General features: G+C 48.3%; 1 protein-coding gene across 2 annotated transcripts in view; it reads right to left on the bottom strand.

The window, feature by feature from the left end:
• The window catches only part of PRKCB (protein kinase C beta), a 326,799-nt gene that overhangs the window by 155,219 nt on the left and 158,731 nt on the right, over positions 1 to 12,849 (bottom strand). The window lies entirely within an intron of this gene.

The following is a 12,849-nucleotide window of genomic DNA, read 5'->3' as shown; positions in this document are numbered from 1 at the left end:
GCATCGAGTATCACTGGAGGACTCGCCAAGAACAGTACCTGGCCCCGGCGTTCCTCACCCCTGTTAGGGCCATCACTGTGCTCTGCGCCCAGATGTGCATTTGATAAATAGTGGTTGAAGGAGTGAATGATTCTGACAGCAGCTGACTCCCAATGTAGCCACAGCCCATTCCCTGTGCCGCCAGTCCTCCACCCGAGAGCCCAACCTACTGACTCCTGCCTGCAGCAAGGACTCCAGAGACAGCAGCTGAACAGGTCCCCTTGTTCCTACTTTTTTACCCCTTTATCCTCTGAGCATGCCTCTGGAGGGCTCTGGAGTGATCTAAAACCCGAGTCTGAGCATAAAACCTCCCTGCTCAAAGGCCATTTGCTAGTGCCTCATCCCCTACAGAACAGCGTTCAAAGTCCAATGAATAGCCTGCAGGTTGTGGCAGAACCTGCTGGTTTTTCCAACAATACCCATGCTTTCCTTTAGTAATAGAACCTTTGAGTTTGAGCAGAGAGCGTGGCCACCCAACTAGAGACTACATTTCCCAGCCTCCCTTGCAGCTTGGTGTGGCCATGTGACGAAGCTCTGGCCAATGGGATAGGTGTGCTTTAGGGTCCTTCCCTTTAAAAGAATGCGTCCAACCCTCCCTGGCCCCAAACAACTTGGACCCAAACCTGGAGACCTGTGCTGAAATGATAGTACTACACTACTAGCCTTGGACCTTGTCCCTTTGGGCAGACACCTGGAGAAAACCTACCTTCTGTCTTGCCTAAGTCACTATATCTGGGGGCTATTTGTTACAGCAGCTTATATGGTTCCCTAACTAACAAACATGCCCTTCATAACCTGGCAGTATAGTATAGAGGTTCAAAGTACAGACTTTAGAGCATTAACTATCTGGGTTCTTCTCAGCTTCTCAGTATGACTTTGGGCAAGTTACTTAATCTCTTCGCGCTTCGGTCTCCTTGTCTATAAAATGGAGGTAATGGGGGCGCCTGGGTGGCTCAGTCGGTTCAGCATCTGCCTTCAGCTCAGGTCATGATCCCAGGGTCCTGGGATCGAGTCCCACATCGGGCTCCCTGCTCGGCAGGGAGTCTGCTTCTCCCTCTACCCCTCCCCCCGCTTGTGCTCTCGCTCTCTTTCATGATCTCTCTCAAATATATAAATAAAATCTTTAAAAAAATAATAAAATAAAATAAAATGGAGGTGATGGCAATGCTACAAGCTTATTAGCCCACTGGGAAGAATAAATGGATTCATCTACGTAGAATCTTAGAACCTCCCGGCACCCCGTAAGCAGTATAAGCTCTTGCATTATTATTAAATCTCCCTTATAATCTCAACTAGTCTCCCCAAACGCACACTATGTTCTCAGTACACAGGACTTGTTCACGTCTCCAAACATGCCCCTCTGGCTCTGCATGTTGTCTTTCTCCTTCAAGAGTTGCTCTTCCATCACTGTGCTAACTACAGAGCTCCTTCTTCTCTTTCCCAAAGTCAGCCTGAAAGTTGCTTTCTCCGTGAAACAATGGACTGCAGAGGTTGAGAGCATGGACCTGGGATTCCCACCCAGGGCTGATCTGACACAACAGTCTTTGCCATATGCTACCCCTCTCTTCCCTCATTCGTTCAGCTCATCATGTGTTTACTTAAGCCTGATATTCTAGTAACAGACAGAAAATAAACAAGTGAAAACAAATAGACACCAATAAGTAGATATTATGTTACATGCTATTAAAGTGTTGAGTGTTTTTCTTGAAATGTTCTATATGTGAACTGTACTGGATTTTACTGTATGTAAAAAAGGTGAACTTTCCCTGCATGAAAACAATATCTCAATAAGCCCGACTAAAAAAATCTTCAGTCACTAAAGACTTTGGGGGCGTTCACCTTAGAGCTGAGAAGTGAGTGCCTCCAACCCTCCTCCAAGGAAACACCTGTTCATGACCGGTGTTGGCCTGTAGGGGGAGCTCAGAGCTTCCCTCACTCCCTGCTCCCCTCGAAGCAGGAGAGCCGATCTGGCTGGTCAGATTCCAAGGCACTGATTGGCCCCGCCCCAGTGGGTGGAGCTTGCACACGTTCCGAAAGGCGCACCTGCCATCTTTCTCTTTCTCTCCCGAAACCCCCTTGCTCCCGGGAGGCCGCTGCCTCCAGACCCCATGGTCTAGACTTGAGAGGGTTAGGGTGAGTGGCTTGGGCCAGCTCTGCTCCAAACCCTGTGGCAAGTTCTCTTTCTCTTCTTGGCTTTTGTGCTCTCTTCTGGTTCCCTGATATGTGGACCTTCTCGTATAGCCAAGAATTTGTTTTGATTATGGCTTAAATTTCCTTGGGTGTACCTAATATAGAAAAAGGGAGTCTCCAAGGGCCTCATGAGCTCAACCTTGAGATTCGGGACAAAATCCCAACTAATAATAAATGGCCTCTTTGCTGGGTTTCACTTTCCTCCACGTATACATCCCCTTGGAATATCTCAGGGAGAAGGATTTGAGCATTTCTGACTACATATGATCAAGAACCTTCTCTGCCCCATCATGTCTCTTCAACAAGAGGAGATGCCAAGTGGCACAAAGAATGGGAAGGTAAATGAAACACTTCCTGAGAGCTGCCCAGTGTCTCACGGGCACTTTCTCCAGTACTCATGATGTTCCATTTGGAAGGTGTTATTCGTTCCCATCTTAGTGACAGTGAAAAGGGCTCAGACTCGAGAGAGAGAGAGAGAGAGAGAGATTTTCCCCCAGGTCACCCAGCTGGCCCACTGCTGAGCTGGGATTCAGAGCCGGCTCTACCTGGCTCTGAATCTGGGATGCTCCAAGCTTCTCTCCTTTCTCTCCTGCCTCCCCAACTTCATTAATGCCTTTCTGTTCCAGTGCAGCTACAATAGCACTTCTTCCTTCCTTCCTTCCTTCTTTCATTCATTCACCCAACAAATGTTTACTGAGAGCTAGGGTCTTCCTAGGCATTGGGGATACAACTGTGAGCAAGGAGCCAGAATGCCTGCTCTCATTGAATTTACATTCTTTTTTTTTTTTTTTAAGATTTTATTTATTTATTTGAGAGGGAGAATGAGAGAGAGAGAGCATGAGAGGGGGGAGGATCAGAGGGAGAAGCAGACTCCCTGCTGAGCAGGGAGCCCGATGCGAGACTCGATCCTGGGACTCCAGGATCATGACCTGAGCCGAAGGCAGTTGCTTAACCAACTGAGCCACCCAGGCGCCCTGAATTTACATTCTAATGGCAGAAAGAAACCCCACCAATATCTTCCCCTCCCAAATCTTCTCCATCATAGCATTTAAATCACTGTATTGTAATTACATGTTTAATTTCATCTCTCTGATGCTCAGCTGCAAGCAACATAAGGGAATTTTGCTCCGGGCATATACTGTACTTGGCATATAGAAGGTGCTCAATAAATGAGCGAGAGTATTTATTGAGCATTTACTCATCCAGGAACTAATTTTCAGGGATTTACCAGGCAGGCATTAACTCATTTAATCCTCATAACATCCCTAGAAGTACGTACATTACTATACCCATTTCACAGATGAGGACCGAGGGGTGCAGGGACTTGCCCCAGGCTCCCCAGCTTCGGCAAGCCCAGCATTTCTCACAGTGGCTGGTACATATGGAGAGTCTTGAGGTGTGGTAGCAGCTGGGGGGCTGTAAACATCACTGCGAATCACTCAAAGCCCTAGCCATGCATGTGCTGTTCTAGAAAATGACTTGGAGAGCACTGTGCAAGGCGAATTAGAGCCTGACAGGAGAAAGGAAGGCCGAGTGGGCACATGGCAGAGGAAAATTTGTTTCTGGTTTATTTAGAGGCTGTTGGAGGCTCCCCCTGCCCAGGCTTTCAGGAGGGCTCAAGTTGCCAGCAACCACCCCCCCCTCCGACGACCACCACCACCACCAATCCCTCAGATCACCCAGACCAATCAGGTCATCCCCTGATCACTTCTGCCCTCCTCCCTCCTGCTACCTGGGAGAGCTTGGAATAAAGCCACAGTCCCACTGCAGGGAGCCTCACGACTCTAGGATCCTCAAGGAGAATCTTACAGGGTGCATGTCCATGCCCAGTGCCGCCTCTGAGATGGGTGGGTTTGCACTTTGAGACAGCCCACTCCCCCGGACACAGGTGACTGGTGCAGAGGTAGGCACTTGGCTCAAATGACTCACATGTTTAGTGACTGGGACACAGGCAGCCAGGAACACAGGCAGCTCCAGGGCTGATGTGGCCCTTTTGTTACAGCAGGCTCCAAGGAACAGAGAGGAACAAAGACAACAGGCCACGTGACCCGAGGGAGGGAGCTCCTGGTTCCAGTCCCTCCAGGGCCTGCCGTCCTGTCCTCCAATTCCATCAGACTCTTCCCATGTCCTCTGTGTCCCGTGCCCTTCAAGCTTATGCCAATCCAAGTAGGCATCTGTTACCTGCAGCCAGTGATGGGCATCAAGATATTTCTAATCACTTGGGCTCAGGTACTGCTCGCTGACCAATCAGAAGGAACAGCAGGTTTAGCTGTGCTGGGAGTTAACTCTGTGGTTGCCGGATCGTGGAGAGGTAGGGGGCAGGGAGCTGGCAAGGGAAGAAGTGGTTGAGTGGTAGAAAGAGGAGGCTCAGAGGGCCCAGGGGCTATTTACCAATCAATTTTAAAGTATTTCAATATTATCAGAACTGGTACAGTAATGCTGGTGCATCCAGGTTAAATATCAGCCTGGCCTTTAACCAAAACACATCCCCTTCCCAGCTTTGAAGGCTGTGGCCATTGACCAGCTCTGAGATGAGCCTGGGAATCCATGCAGCCTCTAAGTTAGAACTTTCCCCCCATCCCAGGCCACACAGACTGCGTCCCCTCCAGTCCGTCTATCACCCATCCCCATCCCTGGACTGGGTCCTCCTTGATGCTCAGAGGTCACAATCTGGAGCCCAGGGGCCATTATCAACTTTGCAAACATGCTATATTTGCTCCATATGGTACTTCTTAAAAATTCAAGCTAATTGACTACATTTAAAAATCACGAAATGTCAGATAAAAATGTAAACTTCTGGCTCCTTTGAAAAATCACAAGTTATGGCAACACTAGACACACGTCCCTGTGGGCTGAGCAATGGTTGCCCCCTGCAGATAGGGACAAGGCTCCCGGTCCTCCTGTCCTCCGCAGTCCCTGCCACTCCCTACAGTCTCACACCATGCTTGCTTTCCCTCTCGCCGCCTGGTCCCTATACGAATGTGGGTTTACGACCTCTCTCAGACCCCCCACCCTCTCTCCCTCCAGTCCACTGGCTGGGAACCTACCCCCATGTGAACACATCCCCTAACCTCCTGAATGAGTTCATTTGGCTCAGGGTCAAATGCGTTCAGAAATAGGTTTGAAACTACAGTATCCCCACCCCAGGATCAGCCCTTGATTTTCAGGTCCCTGGTCATCTCTTCCACCCTGGGAATCACGTTTCCACAAGATCCTGGCATGATTCCTCTCCCCGCTAGTTCACGGGGTCAAAGTTTCATCATGCTTTCTGCTAGGTGAGCCTGGATTTCTAAGTTTCCTTCCACTTTGGATCCTGCTCCCAGAGACTGCTGAATCACAAGAACAAAATAATAATGAACTATCGGACTTTTACTGCCACCACGAATCGAACACGGCCTATCCGCCAAGCATTGCACTAAGTGTCCTGTATCACATCATTAAGTCTTCACCATGGCTGAGAGGGGAAGAGTTATTATTACCCTGGTATTCCAGATGAGCCAACTGAGGCTTAGAGAAGTAATTCAAGGTCTCAAAGCAAGAACATGGGAGAGCCAGGATTGAAATCCCAAATTTGCCAGGCAGCTGAGTGGGGACACCTGCGTGTCACCTGGCTGCCTCCCTGCTCCTCAGCCTCCCCAGAGGGTCTCCCACCTGACCGCGGTTACGGATGATGGCAACCTTCATCTCAAACAAATGCAGCACCATCCTGGGACGGGCTGCTGGGGGATCCCTACCACTACCCCCAAGCCAGAGTCTTCACCATGAACACCCAACCCCCAGGCCCAAAGGACAGGCAGATCCCGGCTCAGCATCACTGGCTCATCACCTGACTCCAGGCGCAAGCAGCTAAGGAGGAAGGAAGCACAGATCAGAAACCAAAAGGAAAAAAAAATCTTTAAACATCTAAGTCACAGCCTAAAATAGCCTTTCTCGGTCTGAATGGGCTGTGTGGCTTTGTTCACAGGTGGGCTGAAATTTGGCTGAGCTGAGGCAAAGCTGCAGGAAATCGGGAAACTGGATTGAAGCACGGAGGCCAAGAAAACACGCACCAACAACATCAGTCAGAGGAGGAATAAAAGCGACCTGGAAATTTGGACTGTGTCATCCCTGGAATTTACAGGCCACAAAAGCCCCTGAAGGTACATTTCCCAGGAGGCAGATGGGCCAGGTGAAATTGAAGATCCCAGTTGGAAATACCGTCAGAACACAGGGAAGGTTGCAAACAGGGGCTCCGGAGTTAACTGTGTGACCTCAGGCAAATGACTTAACCTCTCTGAGTCTTTGGTGCCTTGTGCATTTCATGGCCTGGCTTCATGGATTGGCTCCCAGCACAGTGCCCCCCACACAGGAAGTACAAACACTTGATTTCATTATCCAGAAGAGAAAAAATCATCACAGTGACATTTCCCAAATGTTGGTCTTGAGCCGTCATAATTCTGTATGTCCACATACTACCAATAATACGTCCTTGCCATTTTTCTTCAACTCAGCATGCCCTTTACGTAAATAAACCTATTTTAAAATAAAATTCTGTAAGTGTGTGAACTCGTGGGATTGATGTGCAAATTATGTTTTTTCCTAATACACCTTAAAGTGAAAGAGCCAACTCCTAAAATAAAATTTTAAAACGTGCATCCCAACCGTCTCCATTCAGAAGTTGGGGAGACACAGATACATATCTCCCTGGTGGGCAGGCCAATTGCTAGTTGGCACTATCCATGAAAAGTACAAATGCTTCTTCCCTGGTGACCCACTTGTCCCACTCTGGGAATTTATCCTGGAGATCAACCTGCATACATAGGAAATAAAATGCGCATACGGGTTGCTCGCTGCAGCATTATTTATAACAGCAAAATATTTTATTTTATTTTTTAATTTTTTAACAGATTTTTATTTGTTTATTTTTTTTAAAGATTTTATTTATTTATTCATGAGAGACAGAGAGAGAGAGGCAGAGGGAGAAGCAGGCTCCCGAGGAGCAGGGAGCCCGATGCGGCACTCGATCCCAGAACCCTGAGATCATGACCTGAGCCGAAGGCAGACGCTTAACCATCTGAGCCACCCAGGCGCCCCAACAGCAAAATATTTTAAATAAGCCAAGTGTCGTAGGTAGGGAGCTGCTTAAGTAAATCATAATGTAGCTACGCGGTGGCATTCTGCTCAGGTAGGTATACAGAACGAGTCTTCTGCACTGATACGGGAAAATCTTGAGGGCATATTTTTAAGTGAAACCGAAAAAAAAAAAAACCCAAGGTGCAGAAGAGTCTATGTTGCATGTTACCTTTTGTGCGAGAAAGTGAGGCGGGCTAAGAAAGTATCTGTATTCTAAAGTACTCATACCCACGTAAAGGAACTCTGGAAGGATACACTAGAAGAGAAGCTAACATTAGTATTCATCAAGGAGGCGGGAGGAAACAAAATGAACAGGGGGCAGGACTTCACACATATCTTTATATGGTTTTGATGGAAAGTAGAATATTTAAGGGTTTCTCCGGGAGCCACGAGATTGAAAAAAATCTCACAGCAGGTACCACTGCAAGCCGGGGTGACCCAACCATACCGGCTATACCCCAAACAGCAAGCAAAATACCAAAGCTTCCCAAGAGGCAAAGAAGGAGGGAAGCCTTCCTGGGGACTGTGTGGACCAAGGTTTGCGGACTGTGAAACGCGGCTCATGTGAGAAGCTGTAAACACACGCGCGCCCCGCAGTTGAAAGGGGGAGACTGTAATTTGGTGAAGATCTCTCGTTTTGTTCCTGGAGAAGCAAGTCAATAAAGCTGATAACGCTGTGTAAGTGTTCATGCCCGGTGACAGTTTGCTCAAGTGTTGGATACTCCCCGCCTTCTTCCAGCCACCGCCCCTTTGCAAATACGTAATTGTTTGATTGGAAGGCCGTGCTTCTGTTGTGTAAACTTGGGGAGAATTTTAAATAGGATTTCCTGCATTAAGAGCTGCACTGGAATCGAAGTCCATATTAGGGGTTAATTAACAGCCACATTCAAACCTAACAGCCGGGCTCTGGAAGTGATTAGCTTTTTGATTCTGGGGCAAGTTCTTTAACCCTTTTAAGTGTTCGCTCCTGTGTCTGAAAGTGGGATGATAATAATAATAATATCTAATTTCTAAATTAATGAGGGTTCAGTGAATGAATGAATGCCTGGAAACTGCCTAGTAGTCCTTGGTAGAAATAAACATTTAATACATGCTCACTGTTACCATTAATTTTCTATCCATACCCTTTGCCTGTATTTAAATTCAAGTTTGTTTCTTTCCAAATGATTTGTAACACATTTCCTATATAATGATTAAGGATATGAATCATTTAGCCCAGATATAGGCAGTAAATATTTTCCCAGTTTCTCATTTGCCTTTTAATTTTGTTGTTCTTTTTTCAACATATAATAAGGCAAGTGTGTGTGTGTGTGTATTTAAATAAAGTGCCATTTTTTTCATTTTCCTTTACAGTCTATGTCTCTGCTGTTATATTTAGAAAGTCCTTCCCAGTATTTTCTTCAACATCTTACAGTTTCACTTTCTGCACTGAAATCCTTACTTCCCTTGGAATTCATCTTAGCAGGAGCTCTGAGGAAAGACCTTCATTTTTTTTCTTAATGTGTAGCCAGTTGTAACAACAAACGTATGGCATGTATCTTCTTCCTGTTGACCTGAAATGCCTCTTTTATCATATCACCTCATATATCTTTTGTTCACTTTTAAATTTTCTCTTATGCTCCACTGATTTCTCTCTATCCCAGCCTCGGTTCCACACTAAACTTTAATACGTCATAGGTTTATAATAACTGAGCATCTGAAAACATGCACTTTATACCCACCCACCCTTACCCTCAGCATTACTGTCCACTTTTGAAAACGTTCATGGTGATTCTCATCCACACAGATTTCCAGATTGTACTGGAAAGGCCATCTTGGCCAACCCTACTTACTGTCCCTCTAGAAAAATGCCCACCTACAGCATCAGCCCAGTGGACAGTAGAGCATCTGACCTCAGACTTCCAGCCAATGCTGAGTGGACCAAGGTCTGGTCAGTGACGTGCAGTTTATGAAGGAAGAACTGGGCCAATCAGAATTTAGAACAAGGGACAGCGCAGCATTGGGAGCTGGAGCTGAGCGAAGGCGGTGGGTGGGTAAGGTGGGTGATGTCAAGTCAGGGCTAGCAGGGGACAAGAGGGGGGTGGGGGGGTTGAATTCACAAGTAATTTGAGTCCTTCACGTTCTTCCAGAAAACTTGTTTTTTCTAAACTTTTCTTCATTGCCATTAACCTAGTCTGCCTTTCCAGGGTTTACATGTTATTTCAACAAACGATCTCAATTCATTAGCTACGTCAGTGGTTCTTAACCTGATGAGGCCGGCCACTGTCCACAGCAAGCATGCCAATCTCTCGCAGGGATGTATTTCCAGGCTTCGGGGTGAGACTCACAGCTGCGGGGAGCCACGATTTTCCGGCGGCGTTGCATCGCTCAGATTGCCACAGAACGTTGGCAAGAAGCTCAGAACTAGCGAAACTTGGCCCAGCTCTCCTGGTGGTAGCCACGGGCTGGACATGAGTCCTGGCCAGGCCCTTCGAGTGGGGCATATAAGTCTGCGAGTCCCCACGGTCCCCACTCACTACTCGCTGGCCCCTGCCGGCACCTGAATCCCTCCTGCCGATCCCAAGACAGCCGCGGGAGACCATATGAAACGGCAGCTACACACACGCGTGGGGCTTCAGAGAGAAACGGAGATCCACCCTCGGGTAGAAGAGGGCGTCCTCATTCTCACAGTGAACAGGAGTCGCCTTCCTTCCTCTGGAAGGCTTTGTGCACTTGCACGCCAACTCCAACCCTAAGGGGCTTCATGAAAGACATCAAGTGTGCAACGGGCGGATTCAGCTCCAACTTGGTACCTGAGTCAGCAGAGCATGAGAAGCCCCACCCCTCCAAGCAGGTGAGGGATTCCGTCTGCCAGGAAGAGGTGATTTCGTAAGGTGTTTAAAGGGTGAGGCTCCAGGTCCGGTTGCCTGGATTCAAAAGCCAGCTCTACCACCACCTGTCTGTGCCCTTGGCCGTGTTGCTCAAAGCCTCCATACTTCGTGTTAACTCGGGATAATGATAATATTTATTTTCCGGGGATGGTCATGGGGTTTGAATTACCTAAAACCTTTAAAAGAGTTGCCTGACACACAGCAGGCACTCAATAAATATCAGCTGTTATTGTTAATTATTCATTATTGCCAGCCAGGGCATCCCTATGTCGACTGAGTTGTGACTTGTCCCAGGAAACCCCACAGACATTCCCACCTCTTGAACTTCGATCTGGGTTTCCTGCACCGATTCCTTCCTCTCAGGCAAGAAGCCATTCATTTATTTATCCATTTATTCACCAAATATTGGTTGAGTGTATCAGGGGCTGGACGAGCAGAATGGGACTCAGGGTTTGTCGTCGCGGGCTCCCGGCCTCGTTCCGAGGAGATTGGTAAAAGAAGCACAAAGCTCGCGGTGCTTCCAGAGTTTTAGTGAGGGGCTCAGAGCTGGGCAGACAGGTCTGGGAGGCTTCCCTGAGAAGTGAAGTGTGAGCTAGGATCTGAAACCTCGACAGAAAGCACCCAGCTGGGACTCTGCCCCTGCCCCAGGAGGCGCTAGTCCACTGCATGGGGTCCCGCTTCAACCCAGGTAGACACCTGGCTGACACCACCCCACTGCCACCTGCCTGGCTGCCAGCTCTGCCTTAGCCTCCATTCCCTGTCCCCAGCTCAGACCCCTCAGCCATGAGACCCCAGCCCCCGTGGGAGGGAATTTAGTAGAGAGCTCATGAGTCAGAGTCTAAAGCTAGAGTCTGAATTCAATCCCAACTCTTAATTTCCCAGCTTTGAGCAAGTTACTTACGCTATAAGATCCTTGACCTTCCCACCTGTAGAATGGAGCCAAGTCTCTGTCATGTGGAGAGACACTACATCAGAGCAGTATGCACTGCATGGCAAGGCTGCCTGCCATCGAATCTCGACTCGCCAACATCCTCGCTGTGTGACTTCGGGCAGGTTACCTAACCTCTCTGTGCTGCAGTAGCCTCATCTTGAAAGTGGAAATGATGACAAGAGCTCTGCATTCTCATGAAAAGTTAGGGAGTTAATATTTGTAAGAGAGTGCTCAGTAAATACCATGTAAGTGTCTGTCTAATATAATAAAGGAAAGTTCCTGCTTTCTAGGTTTGTGAGGATTAATGAAGTCATGATTATATGTTGCGCTGTAGCACAGTGTCTGGACCCCATAAATGTGAACTTAAAATGAAAACTCCATCTGTGATCTTGGGAAGTCACTGTATGCTCTGGTCTCAGTTCCCCCTTCAGAAAACGATGCGGGGGGGGGGGGGCGCCTGAGTGGCTCAGTTGGTTAAGCAACTGCCTTCGGCTCAGGTCATGATCCTGGAGTCCCGGGATCGAGTCCCGCATCGGGCTCCCTGCTCAGCAGGGAGTCTGCTTCTCCTTCACCCGTTCCCCCCTCTTGTGCTCTCTCTCTCTCAAATAAATAGATAAAATCTTTAAAAAAAAGAAAGAAAACGATGGGGTTAACAGAGCATTCCCCAGGGGGCCTTCAGTTCTGACACTTCAGGGTCCAGGCTCTTTGGAGAGTTTGCCCCGCCTCTTCCTGCAGAGGTCGTCATGTGAATTCACTGCTCAGAGCGTACAGACATCTTTCAGGGACCAGTCACACTGCCACAGATCACAGCCTGGCAGTATAAATAAATCCTCGTCACCCACAACACACGCACATGCCTCCTTGCCCCTCGCCGCCCCTCCTCCCCCAACGGTGCCATGAGTCCACAGAGGGAGAAGCACCCCTCTCTCTCCCTGCTGAGTGAGGATCGCCCAAAAGCAAGACTGGGACACAGCATCACTCAACTTGCCAAGACGCCGTCAGTTTGATTTCTGGGTGTAGCGCGCGGTGCCCAGCTTCCTGACAGCTCCCTCTGCCCCAGAAGCCTCGGGGTGCCCAAGCCTGCATTTCGGAGGAGGAGAAAGGACCTTCATGCAGAAGGACATGAGGGAGGCTGCTGAGGCCAATGCCTGCTGGGCCACCATCAGCACCTGGGACTCCGGGCACCACAAGACCATAGAGAGTCTTACCCTAATGATCTGCTCCACAGTTATGGAAGCTGTGATGTGCCCGGCATGTGCCCACCCATGTTATTAAAAAAAAAAAAATCACAAGGAAGAGAAAGTACATTTACGGTACTGAACCGCAAAAAATCCATGCTTAAGTGTTCATGCAGTTCAAACCCATGTTGTTCAATGGTCAATGGTATTAGTATGAGAGTAACAGCTAACATATGCCAGGCACCGTCCTAAGGACTTTACATATAATTAACACACCTGACCCTCATTGATCATGTGAAATAGGTTTATTATTATCCCCATTTTACTGGGGAGAACACTGAGACACAGAGACGTTAAGTCACTGGCCCAAGGTCACACAGCTAGTGATTTGGATGCAGAATCTGGGCTCTTTGTCACCATGTAAGTAAATGTAAAGTCACCCTGTGATGTGTGATAGCAAGGAGAGGTATGTGGTGCTCTAGGAGTAAAAAATCGGGGGAACTGACCTGGTCGGGGAGGTCAGGGAGGG

This window comes from Mirounga angustirostris, unplaced genomic scaffold, assembly GCF_029215605.1.
Source record: "Mirounga angustirostris isolate CCGP_5_RB_7025 unplaced genomic scaffold, mMirAng1.0.hap1 SCAF_5, whole genome shotgun sequence".
Taxonomy (NCBI): Eukaryota; Metazoa; Chordata; class Mammalia; order Carnivora; family Phocidae; genus Mirounga; species Mirounga angustirostris.
Note: the sequence above shows the minus strand (reverse complement) of the source record. Positions and strands in the feature narration are given on the sequence as shown.